The sequence below is a fragment of the Rhinoraja longicauda genome, chromosome 31 (assembly GCF_053455715.1).
Source record: "Rhinoraja longicauda isolate Sanriku21f chromosome 31, sRhiLon1.1, whole genome shotgun sequence".
Classification (NCBI taxonomy): domain Eukaryota; kingdom Metazoa; phylum Chordata; class Chondrichthyes; order Rajiformes; family Arhynchobatidae; genus Rhinoraja; species Rhinoraja longicauda.
In genome coordinates, this window is record NC_135983.1 from 7,495,974 (window position 1) to 7,509,828 (window position 13,855).

Here is a 13,855-nt window from a genome sequence, read left to right on the forward strand (position 1 = left end):
GCCAGGCAACATCTCTGGAGAAAAGGAATAGGTGGCATTTTGGGCACCATTCCCCCCTCCCCCCCCCCACCCACCCCCCCCCCCCCCCCCCGGCTCAATCTTTCAGTCTGAAGAAGGGTTAACAAAACGTTAATAATTCCTTTTCTCCAGAGAAGCTGCCTGACCCGCTGAGTTATTCCAGCATTTTGTGCCTATCTTTAATGCAATGTGGTTGTGTGATTGGTCCTTTCACTTTTCCATGGGAATACAGGTTTGGTCTGCTTTTGACCCCCAGAGTGTAGAACACAGCCCAGTCCGTCACAGGTTTGTCAATTCCTGGTTTACAGATATGAGGAAATGGAATTAAATCTCCCCATTGCTCGGGGAAGTAAGGATTAGATTAGATGAGACTAGTTTATTGTCATATGCACCAAGCTGCAATAAAATGCCTCGTTCACATGAAGCTCACAGAGTCGGTGTATTTAGCGTGGCACTGTGCAGCAGTAGAGTTGCTGCCTGATTGTGCCAGAAACCCAGGTTTGATCCTGAGTACAGATGCTTGTCTGTACGGAGTTCCCGCTGTGACCACGAGGGTTTTCTCCGGGTACTCCAGCTTCCTCCCACTCTCCAAAGACGTACACGTTTGCAGGTTAATTGGTTTCTGTAAAATTGTAAATTGTTCCTAGTGTGTGTAGGATAGTGTTAATATGCGGGGATTGCTAGTCGGCACGGACTCGGTGGGCAAAGGGCCTGTTTCCATGCTGTATCTCTAAACTAAACTAAATTAAACTAAAGTAAACAGTGAACAAGGAGTAATAATAAACACACGAATAAAATGAGTGCAAAGTGACAGGATGGTGGAAGATTGTAGTGCAATGCAAATTAGTGCAAAGAAATTCATCAAAATTCATCAAAATTAAAGTACATTCAGAATAGGTGCCAGCTGCTGTGGGAGTGGGTGTGAAAGAGGTCTGGAGTCTGAATGTAGTGGGGAAGGAGTTGTTTTTGTCTGGATGTTCGAACTCTCAAACCTCTGTATCTTCTCCCAAAAGGTAGAAGGGAGAAAAGGGGAATGGCCAGGGCTTCCTTGATGATACTTCCAGTCTTCCTGATGGAATGCACTGTAAAGATGGACCAGACGGAAGGAATTGACAAACCTGTGATGGACTGGGCAGTGTTCACCACTCTCTGGGGGTCAAGAGCAGAGCAGTTCTTCCCGTGCATCCCGTCAAAATACTCTCTGTGGCACATCTGTCGAAGTTCCAGAAAATTGTGATGCAGGAAAACCTCACAGCATTTTTTTTTCCACCCTTACCTCAAAAGACAAGAGTCTTGGAGCACAGGAGAATGAGGGGAGATCTTATAGAGGTGTATAGAATCATTAGAGGAATAGATCGGGGAGACGCACAGAGTCTACTTGCCCAGAGTAGGGGAATCGAAAACCAGAGGACATAGGTTTAAGGTGAGGGGGGAAAGATTTAATAGGAATCTGAGGGGTAACATTTTCACACAAAGGGTGGTGGGTGTATGGAACGAGCTGCCAGAGGAGGTAGTTGAGGCAGGGACAGTTGCAACATTTAAGAAACAATTACACAGGTACATGGATAGGACAGGTTTAGAGAGATATGGGCCAAATGCAGGCAGGTGGAACATGTTGGTCGGTGTAGGCAAGTTGGGCCGAAGGGCCTGTTTCCACGCTGTATCACTCTATGACTCCATTTATGACTCGAAGACAACCTCCTGCATGCCACCACATCATAACAGAACAATAACTCTCTCTGAGATCCTCTGTTGTTAAACATAAAGATGTGAGCAGACAGATTGCAGCCTCCTAAACCCCTCCCAAAATCCCGGAGCCTTGTGGGGGAACTCATTACAGCAAGCCAGAGGTGATACTCATCACAGTGTGTGATCTGGCTCTGCTCAGATACGTGTTGGTGTGTTTCTCTTGCACCTCACTTGTGACGTGCAGTTGGCTAGAGGACTGAACAGATGTGTTCTTTAATCAGGCCACTCACAGCCTATTTTCATAACCAGATACACTCCTCCATGGAGCTTGGACTGGAGCCAGGTGGAGCTGTGCTCAGACATGTGAATGGTGTCAACTGGCATCGATTTCAGTGTCTGAGGTGACCACATGTAACATCCAGGTAACCCACATGAAATAGTAACCAGCAGTATTCACACATCTGAATGACACCAGCGAGAATATTTCTGTCCGCATCCTCTTCAAGATTACTGCACAGTTATATAATATGTCACTGTGCGAATGATTCTTTTATTTTTCCATGGCAGTACAGGTTTGATGGATCTGAGGAAGTGGAATTAAAATTTTCCATTACTCGGGGAAGGAAGGATTCGGCTAGTTCTGTTTATCTTTAATGTTTGCATGCAGAATATGTGAAAGAAAGCAATTTATTCAGGATTCAATGTACAGCATAACCATTTGAGTCTTATTTTCAAAGAGAGTTCAGATATCACATTTCTGAAGAAGGGTTCCAACCCAAAATGTCACCCATCCATGTTCTCCTGAGGTGCTGCCTCACCCACCGAGTTACTCCAGCAATTAGTGTCCATTTTCATATTACATTTCTTGTTGCTTCCATAAGCAGAGTTCTTCTAGTTCCATGTCTGGAGACTGCCTTAAACCTGTCTCAATCATGTCAGTGGTGCATCTTCTGAGTGCCCACACGAGCCCACACTTCAGGAAGGCAGCATCAAGTCCAATCCCTCCTGGAATTGTTACACGTGGAATTTTTAGGGTTAGGCAGCAAAGTTGCACACAGCATCTTGATCATACCACAAGGGCAGGATTTGGCCCTCTGTCGTCATGTTCAAGTGATCTGCTACTTTCTTCCACCCAGCTAGTGTGAGAGCTAATGATTTAGCTTGATGACCTCTGAAGGAAGATGAGTTACCTTTGTTTTTTCCTCTGCAGATGCTGCTCAAACTTCCAAGTATCAACAGCAATTTCTCTCTTTTTTTTAGACTTTAGACTGTTATTTTAGACTTTTACAGATACAGCGTGGAAGCAGGCCCTTCGGCCCACTGAGTCTGCGCCGACCAGCGATCCCCGTACACTAGCACTACCCCACACACTAGGGACAATTTACAATTTTACCAAAGCCAATTAACCTACAAACCTGTACATCTTTGGAGTGTGGGAGGAAACTGGAGCACCCGGGGAAAACCCACGCGGTCGCAGGGAGAACGTGCAAACTCCATATGGACGCCACCCGTAGTCAGGATTGAACCCGGGTCTCTGGCGCTGTAAGACAGCAACTTTACCGCTGCGCTGCCCCAGCTTCATTTTGCGTTTAATGAGAGTCCGTGGCTTTTGTTGCCTGTCCAGACCTTGGTGAGGCAGTGGCACAAGGGCTGCAGCAGCACCAGTGACTCAGGTTAGACCCTGACCTCCGTTGCTCTCTGTGTGGAGTTTGCACGCTCTCCATGGGTTTCCTCCCCCATTCCAGAAATGTTCAGGTTGGTGGGCTAAATGGCCACTGTAAATTGCCCCCAGTGTGTAGGGAGGTGAGTGGTAGAATCTGGAGTTGATAAAAAACATGGGGACAATAAATGGGTTGGTGTGGGATTAGTGTAAAAATGGGCGCTTGCTGGCCAGTGTGGATCAGGTGGAGTGAAGGGCCTGTGTCCATGTTCTATCTTGTCCAGTAGTTAAGCACCTTCCACTTATGATCCCTGGATCGTTATGTTCCCTACACTGGGCAAACTCAGCTCAATCTGCCGCCAGTGACCAACATCTCCACACAGTCTGAGCGTTACACATTCCCCAATACAATAGCACATCTCACATCAGTAAATCCCCTTTGCTCATTGAACCATTGGGAAAGTCCAGCCTCTAGTCTTCACTGATATCGTATGGGCCTGTCTTATAGACAATATACAATATGTGCAGGAGTAGGCCATTTGGCCCTTCGAGCCAGCACCGCTATTCAATGTGATCATGGCTGATCATTCACAATCAATACGCCGTTCCTGCCCTCTCCCCATACCCCCCGACTCTGCTATCATTAAGAGCTCTAACTCTCTCTTGAAAGCATCCAGAGAATTGGCCTCCACTGCCTTCTGAGGCAGAGGATTCCACAGATTTACAACTCTCTGACTGAAAACATTTTTCCTCATCTCCGTTGTAAATGGCCTACCCCTTATTCTTAAACTGTGGCCCCTGGTTCTGGACTCCCCCAACATTGGGAAAATGTTTCCTGCCTCTAGCGTGTCCAATCCCTTAATAATTTTATTAAATGTGCGGCACGGTGGCGCAGCGGTAGAGTTGCTGCCTTACAGCGAATGCAGCGCCGGAGACCCAGGTTCGATCCTGACTATGGGCGCTGTCTGTATGGAGTTTGTACGTTCTCCCCGTGACCTGCGTGGGTTTTGTCAGAGATCTTCGGTTTCCTCCCACACTCCAAAGACGTACAGGTTTGTAGGTTAATTGGCTGGGCAAATGTAAAAATTGTCCCTAGTGGGTGTAGGATAGTGTTCGTGTGCGGGGATCGCTGGGCGGCGCGGACCTGATGGGCCGAAGGGCCTGTTTCTGTGCTGTATCTCTAAATCTAAAAAAAAATCTATATGTTTCAATAAGATCCCCTCTCATCCTTCTAAATTCCAGTGTATACAAGCGCAGTCACTCCAGTCTTTCAACATATGACAGTCCCGCCATCCTGGGAATTAATGCAGACAACTTGAATGGGGTTACCACAGTGAGAGATGGATCCTTTTCCAAGTTTATATTTCTTATTTCCTCACACCACTGAAGGAGCTCATCAGCTCACTGAAGTTATGCTGGTTCTCAAAGCAATCCCATTTCCCACTTATTTCCTTGTGACTCCACTCTCACATCTGCCCATTAACCTCCCTGATTTTCGTACCACCCGTGCACACTCAAGGCAATTACAGCAGCCAATTAATCGGACAACAAGTACATTTTGGTGATGTGGGAGCACCCGAGTCAAAGGAAGAACGTACAAACTCTAGTTGGCAGGGGCAGGGATCGAACCTGTGCTGCAGGGCTGCGTGGCCACTCTGTCTTTCAGAGTTGTAAAAACTGCAATGCTTCAGACTACCTCGATCAAAATGACAAATGGGCTTCTGTGTAATCAATTTGTTGTGCTCCTATGTTTCCAGTCATAGATTTATATAGCAACTCATTCATACGACCAAAGTGCCCTATCTAAGCTAATTCTATTTGCCTGCATTTGGTCCATCTATATACTAAAACTCTTGTTTGTTTGTTTGTTTGTTCCTGAACTACAGCTAAAACGGTACACGATAGCGCGACAATTTTAGGCCCACCTTACTCACCGTCGTCCCTTTTGTGCTAATGGAAGAAGTTTCATTGAAATCGGTGTTATATTTTTAAAGTTATTCATATGAAAAAGTTTAAATCTTTCTCCGAGGGAGGGAGGGAGAGGGAGAGAGGGAGGGGGGGAGGGAGGGGGGGAGGAGGAAGGATAAGGGGGGTTGAGGGGGATGGAGTGGGGGAGAGGGGAATGGGGGAAGAGGAGGGAGGAGGGGAGGAGGGGAGGGGGAGGGGGAGGGGGGTGAGGGGAGAGTGGGAAGGGAAGGGGGAGAGGGAGAGGGGGAGGGAGAGGGAGGAGGGGGGGGGGCGGAGGGAGAAGGATAAGGGGGGTTGAGGGGGATGGAGTGGGGGAGAGGGGAATGGAGGGAAGAGGAGGGGGAGGAGGGAGGAGGGGAGGGGAGGGGAAGGGGGAGGAGGGAGGAGGGGAGGGGGAGGGAAGGGGAGAGAGGGGAGAGGGAGGAGGGAGAGGGAGGAGGGGGGATGGAGGGAGGGGCGGAGGAGAAGGATAAGGAGGGTTGAGGGGGATGGAGTGGGGAGAGGGGAATGGGGAAGAGGAGGGGGAGGAGGAGGAGGGGAGGGGGAGGGGGAGGGGGGTGAGGGAGGGGAGAGTGGGAGGGAGGGGGGAGAGGGAGAGAGGGGGAGGGGAGGGGGAGGAGGGGGGAGAAAGGGGGGAGGGGAGGGGGAGGAGGGGGGAGTGCGGGTGGAGAGGCTGCTGCACCAATGCAGGAGAGGTTTGGGCCCAACGGGTCCATGGTCTCGTATCCCTCTAAACCTTTCCTAACCATTAAGTGAATGGATTTCCTGTCCATTGGTGAAGTGCTGTTGGGCAGGTGGCTGTGGCATGTGTTGTTGGCATTACAATGAGCAGGACTGTATTCCATCACATGGACGTGTGAGATGGTGTCAAAGCTTTGAAGTGTCAGGAGATGTCACTCCCCACCCTGTCCCTGGTCTCGAACCTCTATAGGGCTGGTTGAGTTGAGTTTCTGGTGAATGGTGATGCTGGGGGAACTGGTGATGGGCAAAGTTATTGTCAAGAAATGAAAAAATCTGGAAACCTGAAGGTTGCTCTGTGTGTGACACTCATGCCCGTTAGGATAGTGTTTGTCCAGTGTTGCTACATGGGGTAGTTTAGTAATGGCCGCCTATTGCATTCCTCTTTAATACCAGTTTTTTTCATAGGTCAGGAGAACATTTCCTTCCTTTGTTTTGGCCAATAATGCATAACACATAGAACATAGCACCGCACAGTGCAGGAACAGGCTCTTCAATTCACAACATGATGCCAAAATAAACTAATCTCCCTTACCTGCATGCGATCCATATTCCTCAGTTCTCTGCATATCCATGTGTCAGAGTCACACAACATGGACACAGGTCCTTCAGCCTAACTTGCCCAACATGCCCATCGATACTAGTCCCATCTGCCAGCTTTTGGCCCATAATTCCTCTTTGGCTCATAAACCTTTCCATCCATGTACCTGTCCAAATGTGCCAATCTAAATGCCTCTTAAATGCTACTATGGTATCTGCCTCCACCACACCTGTCAGCACGTTCCAGGAAACCATCAACTACTGCGAAATAAAAATTGCCCCACACGTCTCCTTTGAACTTTGCCCCTCTCACCTTAAAGCTATGCCCTCTAGTCTTTGGACTTTTTCACCTCAGGAAAATGGTTCTGCCTGTCTAACCCATCTATGCTTCTCGTAACTTCATATACTTTTAAGACTTCTAACATAATTTCCGATAAACGTTTTGCGTCTCAATTGAAACATTTTCAAAAACTGGATGGTGAAATGTGTTCTCAAATCCTAAATCTCAATCCCGTAAACGTTTTTTGCGGCAGCTGGGTTAAGGACCAGGAATGAACCACATTCATCAGCGAATAAGTCTTTATTTAATATTTGGCAACCTGATTCTTTAAGTCTCGCCATGACTGAACGTCGATTAAAAGAAGAAATTTCGAAACGTCTGTGGATTTGGTAATTGTGGATTGGAGCACTTTCTGTCAAGTGTACAACCTGATAACGGACAACTCTAGGGAAATATTATTTTACTCAGTATACTTCAATACTTACAAGACATATCGGAGTCATCTCTGACACATGCACTGGGGAAGGGCTGGGACAGTGACACAAACTTATCTTCTAGTTAAACAACTGATCAATGATGGTTATCACTCAAATAAGCATTCCAGTCGCCGCTGAAAAGCAGCTCCATCAGTTGTATCAAACACTACAACCCTAACCAGTTGGCAACTCAGCATTTTGTTTGAAAGTAAAAGAGAGGAAGAAACAAAATAAAACGGTTCAGAAGTTTTGCCAAAAATTGTTGAAAGGGTTGAAAGAAAATAGGTTTTATCTCGGCTTTGGGGGGGGAAAACAGCGATATTTTCTCTTTTGATATTAATTTTCCTTCATCCCAATTCAGAGATCAGTTGACAAATTTAGAAGTAAATATTTGTGAAGTCGAACAACTTCTTAAAGGCTTGTTGACTTTTGAACTCGGAAATCTTTGAAGATGTGTGGTGGGTTTTCCGCAGATATGATGTGTTTGAAATGGGATGATAACTCTCTGTCCTCGGCCTCAGATGATGAGTGTTTTTCTTTGCTTTCCTAACCAGCCGTCCGCGCCGACAGGATGAGAGGAGGAAGAAATAAGTTTGGGCCAATGTACAAACGTGACCGAGCGTTAAAACAGCAAAAGAAAGCACTGATCCGGGCAACGGCTTTAAGCTAGAACCTGTGCCTCAAATGGTGTCATCTGTACAGAATGAGTATTCGTACTCATCTACCGTACATAGCGTACACTCTGTGTCCAAAGGCATTCCTCCCAAACCCGGTCTCCATGCCAGTCACAGATTACGATCGAGGTCTGTATGGAGCACCATCAGTTGGCATGGCTCTGCCAAACTACGGAACACTGTCAAGCTATCAGTACCCACCATTTCACAGCAGGACCATCAAGTCCTGAGTACCCAGACCACTATGCCAGCTCGCCGGAATCCCTGGTTGGATACCCCTACCCAGATGCCTACCAGACCAGCTCCCCCGCCACATCCCACAGCTGATCCTGGAACTGCTACGCTGCGAACCCGATGAACCTCAAGTCCAGGCGAAGATCTTGACTCACCTACAGCAGGAGCAGGCCAACCGGGCCAAACACGAGAAGCTTAGCACCTTCGGGCTGATGTGCAAAATGGCCGACCAGACCCTCTTCTCCATCGTTGAATGGGCAAGGAGTTGTATATTCTTCAGGGAACTTAAGGTAAGATGCCCGTCAACTTCGGTTGCTTCACTGATGCGGTGATCAGCTGCATTGAGTGGTCACCCAGAATAATTGTGGTCACCGCGACATGTAGATCACCTGTCCCTGTACAGAACTGCAAAGCACCATCAGTTCCAGATTAGCACCCAGATTGTATCCAGGCCCACTAATCCCTTGGTCCTCTATGGTTCACATCATTGACTGGGGCCAGTCAGCATCAGTTTACCTCCTTCAGTTTACATTAACCTGCCTTCCGCACCATCTCACTCCATCTTACCAGTGTGACAGGCATCTGAGGAAGATTGATTCCGTTTTTCAGCTTCCTGGTTAGAATTTATGCTGGATCACCCCAGCCTCAGTGAAGCAGCCTTGGGTGCTAATGTGACATCAAAGTTGCTTGTCAATGGAAGCTATTGATGTTGTACGCCATGCGTCAGAGGTATTCTGCAACTGAAAATGTTCAGCGTTGTGTTTGTGGTAGAAGCACGATTGTTTGGTTTTTATTTCGATCCACGAGAATGTTGGATCAGGAGCAGGTGGGTGTCATGTGGCACCTTGTACCAGGTCCAGACTTCAATAAGATCATGGCTACCTGAACACTCTCTCCCCATATCCCACCATTCCCTCAATGTCCATTTAGGAAGAGATCGTTGTTGGACCCTGGCTACTTTCTCAATTTACATTTGAGTAAAATAAATAAATAAAAAACATTGAGGCATTTAAGTTACAAATGTTGTATGTGGGTTCAAAATTCAAAATCAAATCTATTCATATCGTTCCTATTTTGCATAAAAATATAATATATTGAGTAGAAATCCTGCAGTATCATATAATTGTTATATTCCAGTGCAGTTTCTAACCTTTCACAAGCTGACGAGATATTCTTTACAGAAAATGCAGAGTGGAGTGGGTATAGTATTTGCAGGATCTGAGTGTCACTGGCTGGACCAGCATCTTTTGTCCATCCCCAATGCCCCTGACAAAGTGGGGGTGAGCCAACCTCTTGGACTATTACATCGCTTCTGATGCAGTTCCTCTGTGAACTAAGGAGTGCCAGAATTTAGGCCCGGTAATGCTAACGGAACGGTGGGGCATATTTCTCAGTCAGGATGGCGTGTGATGCGGAGGACATACCCAGGTCCGATCTATTATAGACTTCCCACCATGGTGATCTCCATACCCTGAACTATATTTGGTATGAAGGAAATGTATTGAATGTTGTACAGAGGAAACTTGCACTTAGTTACACTGGTAAGCGGATTGGAAGGTGGTGTTGGAGATACCTGGGCTAGCCACTGCAGCCACGCCACATGGTGAATAATTATGGTGGTATAGGGAATGCTATTTAACCTGTGATGGTGAGTGTCTTGAGCATTGTTGGACCTGCACTAACTCAAGGAAGCAGTCAGTGAGTAGATCCTGGACTTGTGCCTTGTAAATGATTGAAAGTCTTTGAGAGATCACCGAGTGAGTCTCTCAATGCAGGATGCCCAGTCCAGACTTATCCTTGCATGGAAATACTTTATGTGGCTGCTCTACCAACTAGTCTGTTCAATGGTGACTGCCAGGTTAGACACAAAATACTGGAGTCACTCCCACCATTACATGCTGGAGTAACGCAGCGGGACAGGCAGCATCTCTGGAGAGAAGAATGGGTGACATTTCAGGTCGACCCATCACCCATTCCCTTCTCTCCAGAGATGTTTGCCTGTCCTGGTGAGTTACTCCAACATTTTGTATCTATCTTCGTTGTAAACCAGCATCTGCAGTTCCTTCCTACACATTTTCGTGACTCCCAGCTCATTGATACTAATTTGACAACAGTAAAATGTGGCAGTCGATGGGTTAGTGATTCGATTCTCTCGGTGTTGAAGATGATAGTTGTCTGGTACTATTGCAGCGCGAGTAATACTTGGCATTTATTTGCCCATGCCTGAAGGTTATCTGCATCTAGCTGTGTGTGGTGGGCACAGACTACCTTGTTATAGGAGGATTGGCAAATGGAGCTGAGCTCTGTATCGTTATCACTCCAGCATTATCGGTGGAAAGTGTTCTCAAGCAACTCAATCGTATTTAAGGCTCCCAACAGCTTTTGCTTATTTGTTTAATGAAAAAAACTCGGAAAAAAAAAAGTTATTGGTTGGAAGTGCAAGTTTCCTCTGTACAACATTCAATACATTTCCTTCATACAATTATAGGTTGAGACGTGGAGATCACCTTTGCGGGAAGTCAATAAAAGATATAGACCAAAGCATTGCACAAAATATCTGACATTTCAAAAAATGTGGCATTTGGAGTCTGTAGGGCTGAGTATTTAGAGACTGGTTTGGGCAATGTTTGAGTAAAACATATTTGTTCAGACTTTGTAAAAATGTGATAGTGTCGCAGTCAGGATCACTTTCTTTGGAAGTTCTATCCAGGGCATGCGGTCCTTGTGCTGCTGGGTTAGTTTCTCCAGGGGTCTGGACCAAGAATGTGGGGGAGAAGGTTGTGTGTGGTGGTTTGCACTAAACACAAATACATCTTGCATTCACCCCCACACACTGGATTTCATTTTTATTGCATGCATTTATTTCTGGCAATTCAAGAGGTATTTCAAATCCTTCATGCAGTTTAAGAAATTTTAAATTTTTCGTGTCCTTTGAAGAAGTAACACACTAGTATTCCGTAAAACTGATGAATCAAATCTTTCTTATTAACACAAACACCACCCCCTCCCCCCCACCCCCCCCCCCCCCCCCCCGCCCCCAAGTATATGAGGATATCTAACTCCCCAAATCTTATAATCCAAACTCATAGCCTGTTGGTTCAAGCGTGGTTGTCCTCCCCCAATAAACCATTCCCACCAGGGCTGGGGTTAAGTGGGCTAAGTGGCATCTATTGCTATGGTCAGCAACAACCTCCACCGATGCTGCACCCTTCCAGCGATGAAGCATCCTGTAGTCATCCGCCGGTGAACACCCACCAAAATGATGCAACCGGTGCATTTGGACAACTGATTTGAAGCTTGGCCAAAGTAGGTGGCTTTAAGGCATGTCTCACGGGAAAGAAAGACATCAGGATGAAGAGGTTCAGGGAGAATCGCCCCGTCGCTGCAAAGATTTGATTGCAGCACAGTGGTGCAGTTGGTCAAGCTGCTTCCTCACGGCGGCAGATACAGGGAACTGGGTTCAGTCCTGACCTTGGGGGGGGGGGGTGCCTGTGTGGAGTTTGTACGTTCTCCCAGTGACACCACTGTTTTCCTCCTCCTGCTGCTCCACTTTCTTCCCATATCCGATCAGCAGCAGGAGAAAACCAGTGGTGTCACTGGGAGAACGTACAAACTCCACACAGGCACCATCCTAATCCACTCGCTACACACTAGGGACAATGTGTAGAGACCAATTAACTTACAACCCCTCCCCCTTCCCACCCTTTCCTGCACCTGATCTCTCGGTCGGGGGGGGGGGGGGGGGGGGGGGGGGGGGAGGGGGGGGGGGGGGGGAGGGGGGAGGGGGGGGAGGGGGGGGAGGGTTGTAAGTTAATTGGCCTCTACAAAGTATCCCTAGTGTGTAGGCAGTGGATTAGAAAGTAGGATAACATAGAACTAGTGTAAACAGGTGATTAACAGTTGAATAGGGATTGCACCAGGATTGGAAATTTATAAGGAAAGACTGGTTAGAATGAAGTTGCTTTCTTTGGATACAAAGGGCTGGAGTAACTCAGTGTCTCTGCAGAACATGGATAGGCAATGTTTTGGACCAGGACCCTTCTTCAGACTGATCAGACTGTAGTTTGGGGGAGAAAACTAGAAGAGGGACAGGTCCAGTATGGTGATGGAGGCACGAACCTCAATGAATTCCATCAGTGTACTTGAAGACCCATCAGCTGGAGGTCACAGAGTTCATGCTGGAAGGAGAGTATAATTGTGTGGCTTCATTTTGACCAACATGAAAACGATGGGCTGAGTGGCATTTTATTGTAAATCACGGGCCAAGTGGCATCTTATTGTATATGAGCTGAGGTTTCTACGAAGGACCTCACAGCTAGAGCTTTGAATGATTCACCAGTTTATTTAGTTCAGTTTAGTTTATTGTCACTTGCACCGAGGTACAGCAAAAAGTTGTTTGCTGACCAGTCAGCTGAAAGACTATACATGATTACAATCGAGCTGTCCACCGTGTACAGATACGGGATATAGGGAGTAAGGTTTAGTGCAAGATAAAGTCCAGTAACGTCCGATTAAAGATAGTCTGAGGGTCTCCAATGAGGTAGATGGTGTAGCTCAGAACTGCTCTCTAGTTGTTGATAGAGTGGTTCAGTTGATTGTCATATGTACCGAGATGCAGTAAAAAGCTTGTTCTTCATGCTATCCAGTCAAAGCGTACAAACACCATAGATCATCTTCTGGAACAGCACGTGCCGGAGTCATCTTGTAACGAGCTGGATGAGGAGCTGGGCAGTGGTGGTGAAGGAGTTAAAACGGAGTGCATCCAAAGGCCACAATTGGGAAAGCACGATGCTGATGTAGGATTGTTGAGCGGAGGTGATTGTGGACATGGGGAGGTGTGAAGGGTCTGGAAACAAGGGGGAAGAGTTCCAACGTCAACTGCTGCCTCAGTTGAAGAGCCGACCCGGATCAGGGAGCACGGGAGTGGTGGGTGAATGGGACAAGGCAGCAGAGTTAAAGGAGGAGTGGATGATGAGCCACTGATCTAGAGGCTCCAGGGTTGTTCAGCCTCAAAGCAATACAGGCAGGATGGGGAGATGTGGTGAAGCCCTGGTGGAGATGTAAGTTATTAAGGCGATAGTACAATATCTCTATTAATGATAGATCTATATCCATTAGATACAGATATATATATACACACATACATGGAAATGTGTATAATATCTATGTATAAATGTAGATGATATGATACATATGATCTAGAACCATTGGTGTGGTTAAAGAAGAGTGTTCTACCTTCTCTTAAGCATTCAGAGGCAAGCTGCTAAATTCTGGTCTCAAAATAATGCTTGGATCCTGAGGTTTGCAGGGAACGAGCTCGACCAAGATAGCATTGGCGATGCAACCATCCACCAATCAAACTAATTACAGCCAAGCTAATCTTAGATATTTAAACTCCCGATTTGAACGTTGTTTGTGCCACCGGTTTTCCACAGCAAGTGTTACCCAAACCGGTGAACCAGACTGGCCTCCTCTCTCCATGCCATCTCCACATGATGACTTCCCGTCTACAGGAAGCTGATCATTGGTTGAGGCCCCGGTCAATAATGACCCATTAGTCGCCTGGCCAGGTGCCTTT

General features: G+C 46.9%; 1 pseudogene across 1 annotated transcript in view; it reads left to right on the top strand.

The window, feature by feature from the left end:
* The window catches only part of LOC144608522 (nuclear receptor subfamily 5 group A member 2-like), a 78,048-nt pseudogene that overhangs the window by 23,654 nt on the left and 40,539 nt on the right, over positions 1 to 13,855 (top strand). The window contains exon 4 of the transcript XR_013549210.1: positions 7,924 to 8,567. The product of XR_013549210.1 is annotated as a nuclear receptor subfamily 5 group A member 2-like (transcript). The remainder of the gene's footprint in view (positions 1 to 7,923; positions 8,568 to 13,855) is intronic.